This window comes from Ambystoma mexicanum, unplaced genomic scaffold (assembly GCF_040938575.1).
Source record: "Ambystoma mexicanum isolate Mex_15411 unplaced genomic scaffold, UKY_AmexF1_1 Mex_scaf1, whole genome shotgun sequence".
Classification (NCBI taxonomy): domain Eukaryota; kingdom Metazoa; phylum Chordata; class Amphibia; order Caudata; family Ambystomatidae; genus Ambystoma; species Ambystoma mexicanum.
The window spans coordinates 2,750,702-2,764,930 of NW_027182324.1; the positions used below are offsets into that span (position 1 = coordinate 2,750,702).

General features: G+C 40.9%; 9 non-coding genes across 9 annotated transcripts; 7 read left to right on the forward strand and 2 right to left on the reverse strand.

The window, feature by feature from the left end:
* Positions 1 to 2,631: 2,631 nt before the first annotated feature.
* On the forward strand, positions 2,632 to 2,705 carry TRNAT-AGU (transfer RNA threonine (anticodon AGU)). The gene has a single exon. It is a non-coding gene; the product is annotated as a tRNA-Thr (tRNA).
* A 767-nt stretch (positions 2,706 to 3,472) lies between these two features.
* Positions 3,473 to 3,546, forward strand: TRNAT-AGU (transfer RNA threonine (anticodon AGU)). The gene has a single exon. It is a non-coding gene; the product is annotated as a tRNA-Thr (tRNA).
* A 767-nt stretch (positions 3,547 to 4,313) lies between these two features.
* On the forward strand, positions 4,314 to 4,387 carry TRNAT-AGU (transfer RNA threonine (anticodon AGU)). The gene has a single exon. It is a non-coding gene; the product is annotated as a tRNA-Thr (tRNA).
* Positions 4,388 to 5,154: 767 nt separating this feature from the next.
* On the forward strand, positions 5,155 to 5,228 carry TRNAT-AGU (transfer RNA threonine (anticodon AGU)). Its single transcript has one exon. It is a non-coding gene; the product is annotated as a tRNA-Thr (tRNA).
* Positions 5,229 to 6,306: 1,078 nt separating this feature from the next.
* Positions 6,307 to 6,379, reverse strand: TRNAK-UUU (transfer RNA lysine (anticodon UUU)). Its single transcript has one exon. It is a non-coding gene; the product is annotated as a tRNA-Lys (tRNA).
* A 2,140-nt stretch (positions 6,380 to 8,519) lies between these two features.
* Positions 8,520 to 8,593, forward strand: TRNAT-AGU (transfer RNA threonine (anticodon AGU)). The gene has a single exon. It is a non-coding gene; the product is annotated as a tRNA-Thr (tRNA).
* Positions 8,594 to 9,671: 1,078 nt separating this feature from the next.
* Positions 9,672 to 9,744, reverse strand: TRNAK-UUU (transfer RNA lysine (anticodon UUU)). Its single transcript has one exon. It is a non-coding gene; the product is annotated as a tRNA-Lys (tRNA).
* A 2,982-nt stretch (positions 9,745 to 12,726) lies between these two features.
* TRNAT-AGU (transfer RNA threonine (anticodon AGU)) lies at positions 12,727 to 12,800 on the forward strand. Its single transcript has one exon. It is a non-coding gene; the product is annotated as a tRNA-Thr (tRNA).
* Positions 12,801 to 13,567: 767 nt separating this feature from the next.
* On the forward strand, positions 13,568 to 13,641 carry TRNAT-AGU (transfer RNA threonine (anticodon AGU)). Its single transcript has one exon. It is a non-coding gene; the product is annotated as a tRNA-Thr (tRNA).
* Positions 13,642 to 14,229: the final 588 nt, after the last annotated feature.

A 14,229-nucleotide genomic window follows, 5' to 3' on the forward strand; every position in this document is an offset into this window, starting at 1 on the left:
AAAACATTTTGTAAAGTTATATTGCAACAGAAGCCCAGCCTTAAAAAAAGTGGATTTCACTTCTAAATGATTACATGAGGAAGGAAAGGAGATCAGATGCAAAAGAGGTGCTGTGGCTTAGTTGGTTAAAGTGCCTGTCTAGTAAACAGGAGATCCTGAGTTCGAATCTCAGCAGCGCCTGTCTGCTTTTTTTTCGACCAATCTGTCTCCCCAATATTAAAACTTTGTACAAAGATTGTTATTTCATGCTATTTAGAAGCACAGTCAGGGTTGAAATGTTGGCAAAGCATCCAAGAATTCTGGACTCCACTACCTTAGAGTCATATTGCCCAAGGTTGCCATGCCATCAGAAATAGCACATATTAGAATGAGCAATTCATATTTCCTGCTAAATTTTTTGTAAAAGAAGCAAAGATACCCCTGAACCGGGACTTGAACCCTGGACCCTCAGATTAAAAGTCTGATGCTCTACCGAGTGAGCTATCCAGGCACAGGGATCACTGCCCATTTGAAACTTGATTTTCACTCTACAGCACCTCCATACATGGCTACCTCACTGGTCAATAAAGGTAATGAATTACTAGTGCATTACACACATTTTGACACTGGAGACATAACTTTTTTCAGTCATTCCGTATCCAGATATAGAGATTTGCAGCATCTAGGACTTTAATGTTCACCCACTTACGGATTTGAATGTTTTGCCACATTCATGAGTGCAAACTTGCTCCCTAGTAAAGACGAACATGTGCTCCTCAATGCACACACTGGGCAATGCAGTCCACTCTAAATCGACGATTAATGACATGCTCGTTTTGTGCAATGGAGTTTCAGTCAATTGGAAAACATTTTGAAAAGTTATATTGCAACAGAAGCCCAGCCTTAAAAAAGTGGATTTCACTTCTAAATGATTACATGAGGAAGGAAAGGAGACCAGATGCAAAAAAGGTGCTGTGGCTTAGTTGGTTAAAGCGCCTGTCTAGTAAACAGGAGATCCTGAGTTCGAATCTCAACAGCGCCTGTCTGCTTTTTTTTCGACCAATCTGTCTCCCCAATATTAAAACTTTGTACAAAGATTGCTGTTTCATGCTATTTAGAAGCACAGTCAGGCTTGAAATGTTGGCAAAGCATCCAAGAACTCTGGACTCCACTACCTTAGAGTCATATTGCCCAAGGTTGCGATGCCATCAGAAATAGCACATATTAGAATGAGCAATTCATATTTCCTGCTTAATTTTTTGTAAAAGAAGCAAAGGTACGCCTGAACAGGGACTTGAACCCTGGACCCTCAGATTAAAAGTCTGATGCTCTACCGACTGAGCTATCCAGGCACAGGGATCACTGCCCATTTGAAACTTGATTTTCACTCTACAGCACCTCCATACATGGCTACCTCACTGGTCAATAAAGGAAATGAATTACTAGTGCATTACACACATTTTGACACTGGAGACATAACTTTTTTCAGTCATTCCGTATCCAGATATAGAGATTTGCAGCATCTAGGACTTTAATGTTCACCCACTTACGGATTTGAATGTTTTGCCACATTCATGAGTGCAAAATTGCTCCCCAGTAAAGGCGAACATGTGCTCCTCAATACACACACTGGGCAATGCAGTCCACTCTAAATCAACGATTAATGACATGCTCGTTTTGTGCAATGGAGTTTCAGTCAATTGGAAAACATTTTGTAAAGTTATATTGCAACAGAAGCCCAGCCTTAAAAAAAGTGGATTTCACTTCTAAATGATTACATGAGGAAGGACAGGAGATCAGATGCAAAAGAGGTGCTGTGGCTTAGTTGGTTAAAGCGCCTGTCTAGTAAACTGGAGATCCTGAGTTCGAACCTCAGCAGCGCCTGTCTCCTTTTTTTTCGACCAATCTGTCACCCCAATATTAAAACTTTGTACAAAGATTGTTATTTCATGCTATTTAGAAGCACAGTCAGGCTTGAAATGTTGGCAAAGCATCCAAGAATTCTGGACTCCACTACCTTAGAGTCATATTGCCCAAGGTTGCGATGCCATCAGAAATAGCACATATTAGAATGAGCAATTCATATTTCCTGCTAAATTTTTTGTAAAAGAAGCAAAGGTACGCCTGAACAGGGACTTGAACCCTGGACCCTCAGATTAAAAGTCTGATGCTCTACCGACTGAGCTATCCAGGCACAAGGATCACTGCCCATTTGAAACTTGATTTTCACTCTACAGCACCTCCATACATGGCTACCTCACTGGTCAATAAAGGAAATGAATTACTAGTGCATTACACACATTTTGACACTGGAGACATAACTTTTTTCAGTCATTCCGTATCCAGATATAGAGATTTGCAGCATCTAGGACTTTAATGTTCACCCACTTACGGATTTGAATGTTTTGCCACATTCATGAGTGCAAAATTGCTCCCCAGTAAAGGCGAACATGTGCTCCTCAATACACACACTGGGCAATGCAGTCCACTCTAAATCAACGATTAATGACATGCTCGTTTTGTGCAATGGAGTTTCAGTCAATTGGAAAACATTTTGTAAAGTTATATTGCAACAGAAGCCCAGCCTTAAAAAAAGTGGATTTCACTTCTAAATGATTACATGAGGAAGGAAAGGAGATCAGATGCAAAAGAGGTGCTGTGGCTTAGTTGGTTAAAGCGCCTGTCTAGTAAACAGGAGATCCTGAGTTCGAATCTCAGCAGCGCCTGTCTGCTTTTTTTTCGACCAATCTGTCTCCCCAATATTAAAACTTTGTACAAAGATTGTTATTTCATGCTATTTAGAAGCACAGTCAGGCTTGAAATGTTGGCAAAGCATCCAAGAATTCTGGACTCCACTACCTTAGAGTCATATTGCCCAAGGTTGCGATGCCATCAGAAATAGCACATATTAGAATGAGCAATTCATATTTCCTGCTAAATTTTTTGTAAAAGAAGCAAAGATACGCCTGAACAGGGACTTGAACCCTGGACCCTCAGATTAAAAGTCTGATGCTCTACCGACTGAGCTATCCAGGCACAGGGATCACTGCCCATTTGAAACTTGATTTTCACTCTACAGCACCTCCATACATGGCTACCTCACTGGTCAATAAAGGAAATGAATTACTAGTGCATTACACACATTTTGACACTGGAGACATAACTTTTTTCAGTCATTCCGTATCCAGATATAGAGATTTGCAGCATCTAGGACTTTAATGTTCACCCACTTACGGATTTGAATGTTTTGCCACATTCATGAGTGCAAACTTGCTCCCCAGTAAAGACGAACATGTGCTCCTCAATGCACACACTGGGCAATGCAGTCCACTCTAAATCGACGATTAATGACATGCTCGTTTTGTGCAATGGAGTTTCAGTCAATTGGAAAACATTTTGAAAAGTTATATTGCAACAGAAGCCCAGCCTTAAAAAAGTGGATTTCACTTCTAAATGATTACATGAGGAAGGAAAGGAGACCAGATGCAAAAAAGGTGCTGTGGCTTAGTTGGTTAAAGCGCCTGTCTAGTAAACAGGAGATCCTGAGTTCGAATCTCAGCAGCGCCTGTCTGCTTTTTTTTCGACCAATCTGTCTCCCCAATATTAAAACTTTGTACAAAGATTGCTGTTTCATGCTATTTAGAAGCACAGTCAGGCTTGAAATGTTGGCAAAGCATCCAAGAACTCTGGACTCCACTACCTTAGAGTCATATTGCCCAAGGTTGCGATGCCATCAGAAATAGCACATATTAGAATGAGCAATTCATATTTCCTGCTTAATTTTTTGTAAAAGAAGCAAAGGTACGCCTGAACAGGGACTTGAACCCTGGACCCTCAGATTAAAAGTCTGATGCTCTACCGACTGAGCTATCCAGGCACAAGGATCACTGCCCATTTGAAACTTGATTTTCACTCTACAGCACCTCCATACATGGCTACCTCACTGGTCAATAAAGGAAATGAATTACTAGTGCATTACACACATTTTGACACTGGAGACATAACTTTTTTCAGTCATTCCGTATCCAGATATAGAGATTTGCAGCATCTAGGACTTTAATGTTCACCCACTTACGGATTTGAATGTTTTGCCACATTCATGAGTGCAAACTTGCTCCCCAGTAAAGACGAACATGTGCTCCTCAATGCACACACTGGGCAATGCAGTCCACTCTAAATCGACGATTAATGACATGCTCGTTTTGTGCAATGGAGTTTCAGTCAATTGGAAAACATTTTGAAAAGTTATATTGCAACAGAAGCCCAGCCTTAAAAAAGTGGATTTCACTTCTAAATGATTACATGAGGAAGGAAAGGAGACCAGATGCAAAAAAGGTGCTGTGGCTTAGTTGGTTAAAGCGCCTGTCTAGTAAACAGGAGATCCTGAGTTCGAATCTCAGCAGCGCCTGTCTGCTTTTTTTTCGACCAATCTGTCTCCCCAATATTAAAACTTTGTACAAAGATTGCTATTTCATGCTATTTAGAAGCACAGTCAGGCTTGAAATGTTGGCAAAGCATCCAAGAACTCTGGACTCCACTACCTTAGAATCATATTGCCCAAGGTTGCGATGCCATCAGAAATAGCACATATTAGAATGAGCAATTCATATTTCCTGCTTAATTTTTTGTAAAAGAAGCAAAGGTACGCCTGAACAGGGACTTGAACCCTGGACCCTCAGATTAAAAGTCTGATGCTCTACCGACTGAGCTATCCAGGCACAAGGATCACTGCCCATTTGAAACTTGATTTTCACTCTACAGCACCTCCATACATGGCTACCTCACTGGTCAATAAAGGAAATGAATTACTAGTGCATTACACACATTTTGACACTGGAGACATAACTTTTTTCAGTCATTCCGTATCCAGATATAGAGATTTGCAGCATCTAGGACTTTAATGTTCACCCACTTACGGATTTGAATGTTTTGCCACATTCATGAGTGCAAACTTGCTCCCCAGTAAAGACGAACATGTGCTCCTCAATGCACACACTGGGCAATGCAGTCCACTCTAAATCGACGATTAATGACATGCTCGTTTTGTGCAATGGAGTTTCAGTCAATTGGAAAACATTTTGAAAAGTTATATTGCAACAGAAGCCCAGCCTTAAAAAAGTGGATTTCACTTCTAAATGATTACATGAGGAAGGAAAGGAGACCAGATGCAAAAAAGGTGCTGTGGCTTAGTTGGTTAAAGCGCCTGTCTAGTAAACAGGAGATCCTGAGTTCGAATCTCAGCAGCGCCTGTCTGCTTTTTTTTTGACCAATCTGTCTCCCCAATATTAAAACTTTGTACAAAGATTGCTATTTCATGCTATTTAGAAGCACAGTCAGGCTTGAAATGTTGGCAAAGCATCCAAGAACTCTGGACTCCACTACCTTAGAGTCATATTGCCCAAGGTTGCGATGCCATCAGAAACAGCACATATTAGAATGAGCAATTCATATTTCCTGCTTAATTTTTTGTAAAAGAAGCAAAGGTACGCCTGAACAGGGACTTGAACCCTGGACCCTCAGATTAAAAGTCTGATGCTCTACCGACTGAGCTATCCAGGCACAGGGATCACTGCCCATTTGAAACTTGATTTTCACTCTACAGCACCTCCATACATGGCTACCTCACTGGTCAATAAAGGAAATGAATTACTAGTGCATTACACACATTTTGACACTGGAGACATAACTTTTTTCAGTCATTCCGTATCCAGATATAGAGATTTGCAGCATCTAGGACTTTAATGTTCACCCACTTACGGATTTGAATGTTTTGCCACATTCATGAGTGCAAACTTGCTCCCCAGTAAAGACGAACATGTGCTCCTCAATGCACACACTGGGCAATGCAGTCCACTCTAAATCGACGATTAATGACATGCTCGTTTTGTGCAATGGAGTTTCAGTCAATTGGAAAACATTTTGAAAAGTTATATTGCAACAGAAGCCCAGCCTTAAAAAAGTGGATTTCACTTCTGATTGATTACATGAGGAAGGAAAGGAGACCAGATGCAAAAAAGGTGCTGTGGCTCAGTTGGTTAAAGCGCCTGTCTAGTAAACAGGAGATCCTGAGTTCGAATCTCAGCAGCGCCTGTCTGCTTTTTTTTCGACCAATCTGTCTCCCCAATATTAAAACTTTGTACAAAGATTGCTATTTCATGCTATTTAGAAGCACAGTCAGGCTTGAAATGTTGGCAAAGCATCCAAGAACTCTGGACTCCACTACCTTAGAGTCATATTGCCCAAGGTTGCGATGCCATCAGAAACAGCACATATTAGAATGAGCAATTCATATTTCCTGCTTAATTTTTTGTAAAAGAAGCAAAGGTATGCCTGAACAGGGACTTGAACCCTGGACCCTCAGATTAAAAGTCTGATGCTCTACCGACTGAGCTATCCAGGCACAGGGATCACTGCCCATTTGAAACTTGATTTTCACTCTACAGCACCTCCATACATGGCTACCTCACTGGTCAATAAAGGAAATGAATTACTAGTGCATTACACACATTTTGACACTGGAGACATAACTTTTTTCAGTCATTCCGTATCCAGATATAGAGATTTGCAGCATCTAGGACTTTAATGTTCACCCACTTACGGATTTGAATGTTTTGCCACATTCATGAGTGCAAAATTGCTCCCCAGTAAAGGCGAACATGTGCTCCTCAATACACACACTGGGCAATGCAGTCCACTCTAAATCAACGATTAATGACATGCTCGTTTTGTGCAATGGAGTTTCAGTCAATTGGAAAACATTTTGTAAAGTTATATTGCAACAGAAGCCCAGCCTTAAAAAAAGTGGATTTCACTTCTAAATGATTACATGAGGAAGGAAAGGAGATCAGATGCAAAAGAGGTGCTGTGGCTTAGTTGGTTAAAGTGCCTGTCTAGTAAACAGGAGATCCTGAGTTCGAATCTCAGCAGCGCCTGTCTGCTTTTTTTTCGACCAATCTGTCTCCCCAATATTAAAACTTTGTACAAAGATTGTTATTTCATGCTATTTAGAAGCACAGTCAGGGTTGAAATGTTGGCAAAGCATCCAAGAATTCTGGACTCCACTACCTTAGAGTCATATTGCCCAAGGTTGCCATGCCATCAGAAATAGCACATATTAGAATGAGCAATTCATATTTCCTGCTAAATTTTTTGTAAAAGAAGCAAAGATACCCTTGAACCGGGACTTGAACCCTGGACCCTCAGATTAAAAGTCTGATGCTCTACCGACTGAGCTATCCAGGCACAGGGATCACTGCCCATTTGAAACTTGATTTTCACTCTACAGCACCTCCATACATGGCTACCTCACTGGTCAATAAAGGAAATGAATTACTAGTGCATTACACACATTTTGACACTGGAGACATAACTTTTTTCAGTCATTCCGTATCCAGATATAGAGATTTGCAGCATCTAGGACTTTAATGTTCACCCACTTACGGATTTGAATGTTTTGCCACATTCATGAGTGCAAACTTGCTCCCTAGTAAAGACGAACATGTGCTCCTCAATGCACACACTGGGCAATGCAGTCCACTCTAAATCGACGATTAATGACATGCTCGTTTTGTGCAATGGAGTTTCAGTCAATTGGAAAACATTTTGAAAAGTTATATTGCAACAGAAGCCCAGCCTTAAAAAAGTGGATTTCACTTCTAAATGATTACATGAGGAAGGAAAGGAGACCAGATGCAAAAAAGGTGCTGTGGCTTAGTTGGTTAAAGCGCCTGTCTAGTAAACAGGAGATCCTGAGTTCGAATCTCAACAGCGCCTGTCTGCTTTTTTTTCGACCAATCTGTCTCCCCAATATTAAAACTTTGTACAAAGATTGCTGTTTCATGCTATTTAGAAGCACAGTCAGGCTTGAAATGTTGGCAAAGCATCCAAGAACTCTGGACTCCACTACCTTAGAGTCATATTGCCCAAGGTTGCGATGCCATCAGAAATAGCACATATTAGAATGAGCAATTCATATTTCCTGCTAATTTTTTTGTAAAAGAAGCAAAGGTACGCCTGAACAGGGACTTGAACCCTGGACCCTCAGATTAAAAGTCTGATGCTCTACCGACTGAGCTATCCAGGCACAAGGATCACTGCCCATTTGAAACTTGATTTTCACTCTACAGCACCTCCATACATGGCTACCTCACTGGTCAATAAAGGAAATGAATTACTAGTGCATTACACACATTTTGACACTGGAGACATAACTTTTTTCAGTCATTCCGTATCCAGATATAGAGATTTGCAGCATCTAGGACTTTAATGTTCACCCACTTACGGATTTGAATGTTTTGCCACATTCATGAGTGCAAACTTGCTCCCCAGTAAAGACGAACATGTGCTCCTCAATGCACACACTGGGCAATGCAGTCCACTCTAAATCGACGATTAATGACATGCTCGTTTTGTGCAATGGAGTTTCAGTCAATTGGAAAACATTTTGAAAAGTTATATTGCAACAGAAGCCCAGCCTTAAAAAAGTGGATTTCACTTCTAAATGATTACATGAGGAAGGAAAGGAGACCAGATGCAAAAAAGGTGCTGTGGCTTAGTTGGTTAAAGCGCCTGTCTAGTAAACAGGAGATCCTGAGTTCGAATCTCAGCAGCGCCTGTCTGCTTTTTTTTTGACCAATCTGTCTCCCCAATATTAAAACTTTGTACAAAGATTGCTATTTCATGCTATTTAGAAGCACAGTCAGGCTTGAAATGTTGGCAAAGCATCCAAGAACTCTGGACTCCACTACCTTAGAGTCATATTGCCCAAGGTTGCGATGCCATCAGAAACAGCACATATTAGAATGAGCAATTCATATTTCCTGCTTAATTTTTTGTAAAAGAAGCAAAGGTACGCCTGAACAGGGACTTGAACCCTGGACCCTCAGATTAAAAGTCTGATGCTCTACCGACTGAGCTATCCAGGCACAGGGATCACTGCCCATTTGAAACTTGATTTTCACTCTACAGCACCTCCATACATGGCTACCTCACTGGTCAATAAAGGAAATGAATTACTAGTGCATTACACACATTTTGACACTGGAGACATAACTTTTTTCAGTCATTCCGTATCCAGATATAGAGATTTGCAGCATCTAGGACTTTAATGTTCACCCACTTACGGATTTGAATGTTTTGCCACATTCATGAGTGCAAACTTGCTCCCCAGTAAAGACGAACATGTGCTCCTCAATGCACACACTGGGCAATGCAGTCCACTCTAAATCGACGATTAATGACATGCTCGTTTTGTGCAATGGAGTTTCAGTCAATTGGAAAACATTTTGAAAAGTTATATTGCAACAGAAGCCCAGCCTTAAAAAAGTGGATTTCACTTCTGATTGATTACATGAGGAAGGAAAGGAGACCAGATGCAAAAAAGGTGCTGTGGCTCAGTTGGTTAAAGCGCCTGTCTAGTAAACAGGAGATCCTGAGTTCGAATCTCAGCAGCGCCTGTCTGCTTTTTTTTCGACCAATCTGTCTCCCCAATATTAAAACTTTGTACAAAGATTGCTATTTCATGCTATTTAGAAGCACAGTCAGGCTTGAAATGTTGGCAAAGCATCCAAGAACTCTGGACTCCACTACCTTAGAGTCATATTGCCCAAGGTTGCGATGCCATCAGAAACAGCACATATTAGAATGAGCAATTCATATTTCCTGCTTAATTTTTTGTAAAAGAAGCAAAGGTATGCCTGAACAGGGACTTGAACCCTGGACCCTCAGATTAAAAGTCTGATGCTCTACCGACTGAGCTATCCAGGCACAGGGATCACTGCCCATTTGAAACTTGATTTTCACTCTACAGCACCTCCATACATGGCTACCTCACTGGTCAATAAAGGAAATGAATTACTAGTGCATTACACACATTTTGACACTGGAGACATAACTTTTTTCAGTCATTCCGTATCCAGATATAGAGATTTGCAGCATCTAGGACTTTAATGTTCACCCACTTACGGATTTGAATGTTTTGCCACATTCATGAGTGCAAAATTGCTCCCCAGTAAAGGCGAACATGTGCTCCTCAATACACACACTGGGCAATGCAGTCCACTCTAAATCAACGATTAATGACATGCTCGTTTTGTGCAATGGAGTTTCAGTCAATTGGAAAACATTTTGTAAAGTTATATTGCAACAGAAGCCCAGCCTTAAAAAAAGTGGATTTCACTTCTAAATGATTACATGAGGAAGGAAAGGAGATCAGATGCAAAAGAGGTGCTGTGGCTTAGTTGGTTAAAGTGCCTGTCTAGTAAACAGGAGATCCTGAGTTCGAATCTCAGCAGCGCCTGTCTGCTTTTTTTTCGACTAATCTGTCTCCCCAATATTAAAACTTTGTACAAAGATTGTTATTTCATGCTATTTAGAAGCACAGTCAGGGTTGAAATGTTGGCAAAGCATCCAAGAATTCTGGACTCCACTACCTTAGAGTCATATTGCCCAAGGTTGCCATGCCATCAGAAATAGCACATATTAGAATGAGCAATTCATATTTCCTGCTAAATTTTTTGTAAAAGAAGCAAAGATACCCCTGAACCGGGACTTGAACCCTGGACCCTCAGATTAAAAGTCTGATGCTCTACCGACTGAGCTATCCAGGCACAGGGATCACTGCCCATTTGAAACTTGATTTTCACTCTACAGCACCTCCATACATGGCTACCTCACTGGTCAATAAAGGAAATGAATTACTAGTGCATTACACACATTTTGACACTGGAGACATAACTTTTTTCAGTCATTCCGTATCCAGATATAGAGATTTGCAGCATCTAGGACTTTAATGTTCACCCACTTACGGATTTGAATGTTTTGCCACATTCATGAGTGCAAACTTGCTCCCTAGTAAAGACGAACATGTGCTCCTCAATGCACACACTGGGCAATGCAGTCCACTCTAAATCGACGATTAATGACATGCTCGTTTTGTGCAATGGAGTTTCAGTCAATTGGAAAACATTTTGAAAAGTTATATTGCAACAGAAGCCCAGCCTTAAAAAAGTGGATTTCACTTCTAAATGATTACATGAGGAAGGAAAGGAGACCAGATGCAAAAAAGGTGCTGTGGCTTAGTTGGTTAAAGCGCCTGTCTAGTAAACAGGAGATCCTGAGTTCGAATCTCAACAGCGCCTGTCTGCTTTTTTTTCGACCAATCTGTCTCCCCAATATTAAAACTTTGTACAAAGATTGCTGTTTCATGCTATTTAGAAGCACAGTCAGGCTTGAAATGTTGGCAAAGCATCCAAGAACTCTGGACTCCACTACCTTAGAGTCATATTGCCCAAGGTTGCGATGCCATCAGAAATAGCACATATTAGAATGAGCAATTCATATTTCCTGCTAATTTTTTTGTAAAAGAAGCAAAGGTACGCCTGAACAGGGACTTGAACCCTGGACCCTCAGATTAAAAGTCTGATGCTCTACCGACTGAGCTATCCAGGCACAAGGATCACTGCCCATTTGAAACTTGATTTTCACTCTACAGCACCTCCATACATGGCTACCTCACTGGTCAATAAAGGAAATGAATTACTAGTGCATTACACACATTTTGACACTGGAGACATAACTTTTTTCAGTCATTCCGTATCCAGATATAGAGATTTGCAGCATCTAGGACTTTAATGTTCACCCACTTACGGATTTGAATGTTTTGCCACATTCATGAGTGCAAAATTGCTCCCCAGTAAAGGCGAACATGTGCTCCTCAATACACACACTGGGCAATGCAGTCCACTCTAAATCAACGATTAATGACATGCTCGTTTTGTGCAATGGAGTTTCAGTCAATTGGAAAACATTTTGTAAAGTTATATTGCAACAGAAGCCCAGCCTTAAAAAAAGTGGATTTCACTTCTAAATGATTACATGAGGAAGGACAGGAGATCAGATGCAAAAGAGGTGCTGTGGCTTAGTTGGTTAAAGCGCCTGTCTAGTAAACTGGAGATCCTGAGTTCGAACCTCAGCAGCGCCTGTCTGCTTTTTTTTCGACCAATCTGTCTCCCCAATATTAAAACTTTGTACAAAGATTGTTATTTCATGCTATTTAGAAGCACAGTCAGGCTTGAAATGTTGGCAAAGCATCCAAGAATTCTGGACTCCACTACCTTAGAGTCATATTGCCCAAGGTTGCGATGCCATCAGAAATAGCACATATTAGAATGAGCAATTCATATTTCCTGCTAAATTTTTTGTAAAAGAAGCAAAGATACGCCTGAACAGGGACTTGAACCCTGGACCCTCAGATTAAAAGTCTGATGCTCTACCGACTGAGCTATCCAGGCACAGGGATCACTGCCCATTTGAAACTTGATTTTCACTCTACAGCACCTCCATACATGGCTACCCCACTGGTCAATAAAGGAAATGAATTACTAGTGCATTACACACATTTTGACACTGGAGACATAACTTTTTTCAGTCATTCCGTATCCAGATATAGAGATTTGCAGCATCTAGGACTTTAATGTTCACCCACTTACGGATTTGAATGTTTTGCCACATTAATGAGTGCAAACTTGCTCCCCAGTAAAGACGAACATGTGCTCCTCAATGCACACACTGGGCAATGCAGTCCACTCTAAATCGACGATTAATGACATGCTCGTTTTGTGCAATGGAGTTTCAGTCAATTGGAAAACATTTTGAAAAGTTATATTGCAACAGAAGCCCAGCCTTAAAAAAGTGGATTTCACTTCTAAATGATTACATGAGGAAGGAAAGGAGACCAGATGCAAAAAAGGTGCTGTGGCTTAGTTGGTTAAAGCGCCTGTCTAGTAAACAGGAGATCCTGAGTTCGAATCTCAGCAGCGCCTGTCTGCTTTTTTTTCGACCAATCTGTCTCCCCAATATTAAAACTTTGTACAAAGTTTGCTGTTTCATGCTATTTAGAAGCACAGTCAGGCTTGAAATGTTGGCAAAGCATCCAAGAACTCTGGACTCCACTACCTTAGAGTCATATTGCCCAAGGTTGCGATGCCATCAGAAATAGCACATATTAGAATGAGCAATTCATATTTCCTGCTTAATTTTTTGTAAAAGAAGCAAAGGTACGCCTGAACAGGGACTTGAACCCTGGACCCTCAGATTAAAAGTCTGATGCTCTACCGACTGAGCTATCCAGGCACAAGGATCACTGCCCATTTGAAACTTGATTTTCACTCTACAGCACCTCCATACATGGCTACCTCACTGGTCAATAAAGGAAATGAATTACTAGTGCATTACACACATTTTGACACTGGAGACATAACTTTTTTCAGTCATTCCGTATCCAGATATAGAGATTTGCAGCATCTAGGACTTTAATGTTCACCCACTTACGGATTTGAATGTTTTGCCACATTCATGAGTGCAAACTTGCTCCCCAGTAAAGACGAACATGTGCTCCTCAATGCACACACTGGGCAATGCAGTCCACTCTAAATCGACGATTAATGACATGCTCGTTTTGTGCAATGGAGTTTCAGTCAATTGGAAAACATTTTGAAAAGTTATATTGCAACAGAAGCCCAGCCTTAAAAAAGTGGATTTCACTTCTAAATGATTACATGAGGAAGGAAAGGAGACCAGATGCAAAAAAGGTGCTGTGGCTTAGTTGGTTAAAGCGCCTGTCTAGTAAACAGGAGATCCTGAGTTCGAATCTCAGCAGCGCCTGTCTGCTTTTTTTTCGACCAATCTGTCTCCCCAATATTAAAACTTTGTACAAAGATTGCTATTTCATGCTATTTAGAAGCACAGTCAGGCTTGAAATGTTGGCAAAGCATCCAAGAATTCTGGACTCCACTACCTTAGAGTCATATTGCCCAAGGTTGCGATGCCATCAGAAATAGCACATATTAGAATGAGCAATTCATATTTCCTGCTAAATTTTTTGTAAAAGAAGCAAAGATACGCCTGAACAGGGACTTGAACCCTGGACCCTCAGATTAAAAGTCTGATGCTCTACCGACTGAGCTATCCAGGCACAAGGATCACTGCCCATTTGAAACTTGATTTTCACTCTACAGCACCTCCATACATGGCTACCTCACTGGTCAATAAAGGAAATGAATTACTAGTGCATTACACACATTTTGACACTGGAGACATAACTTTTTTCAGTCATTCCGTATCCAGATATAGAGATTTGCAGCATCTAGAACTTTAATGTTCACCCACTTACGGATTTGAATGTTTTGCCACATTCATGAGTGCAAACTTGCTCCCCAGTAAAGACGAACATGTGCTCCTCAATGCACACAC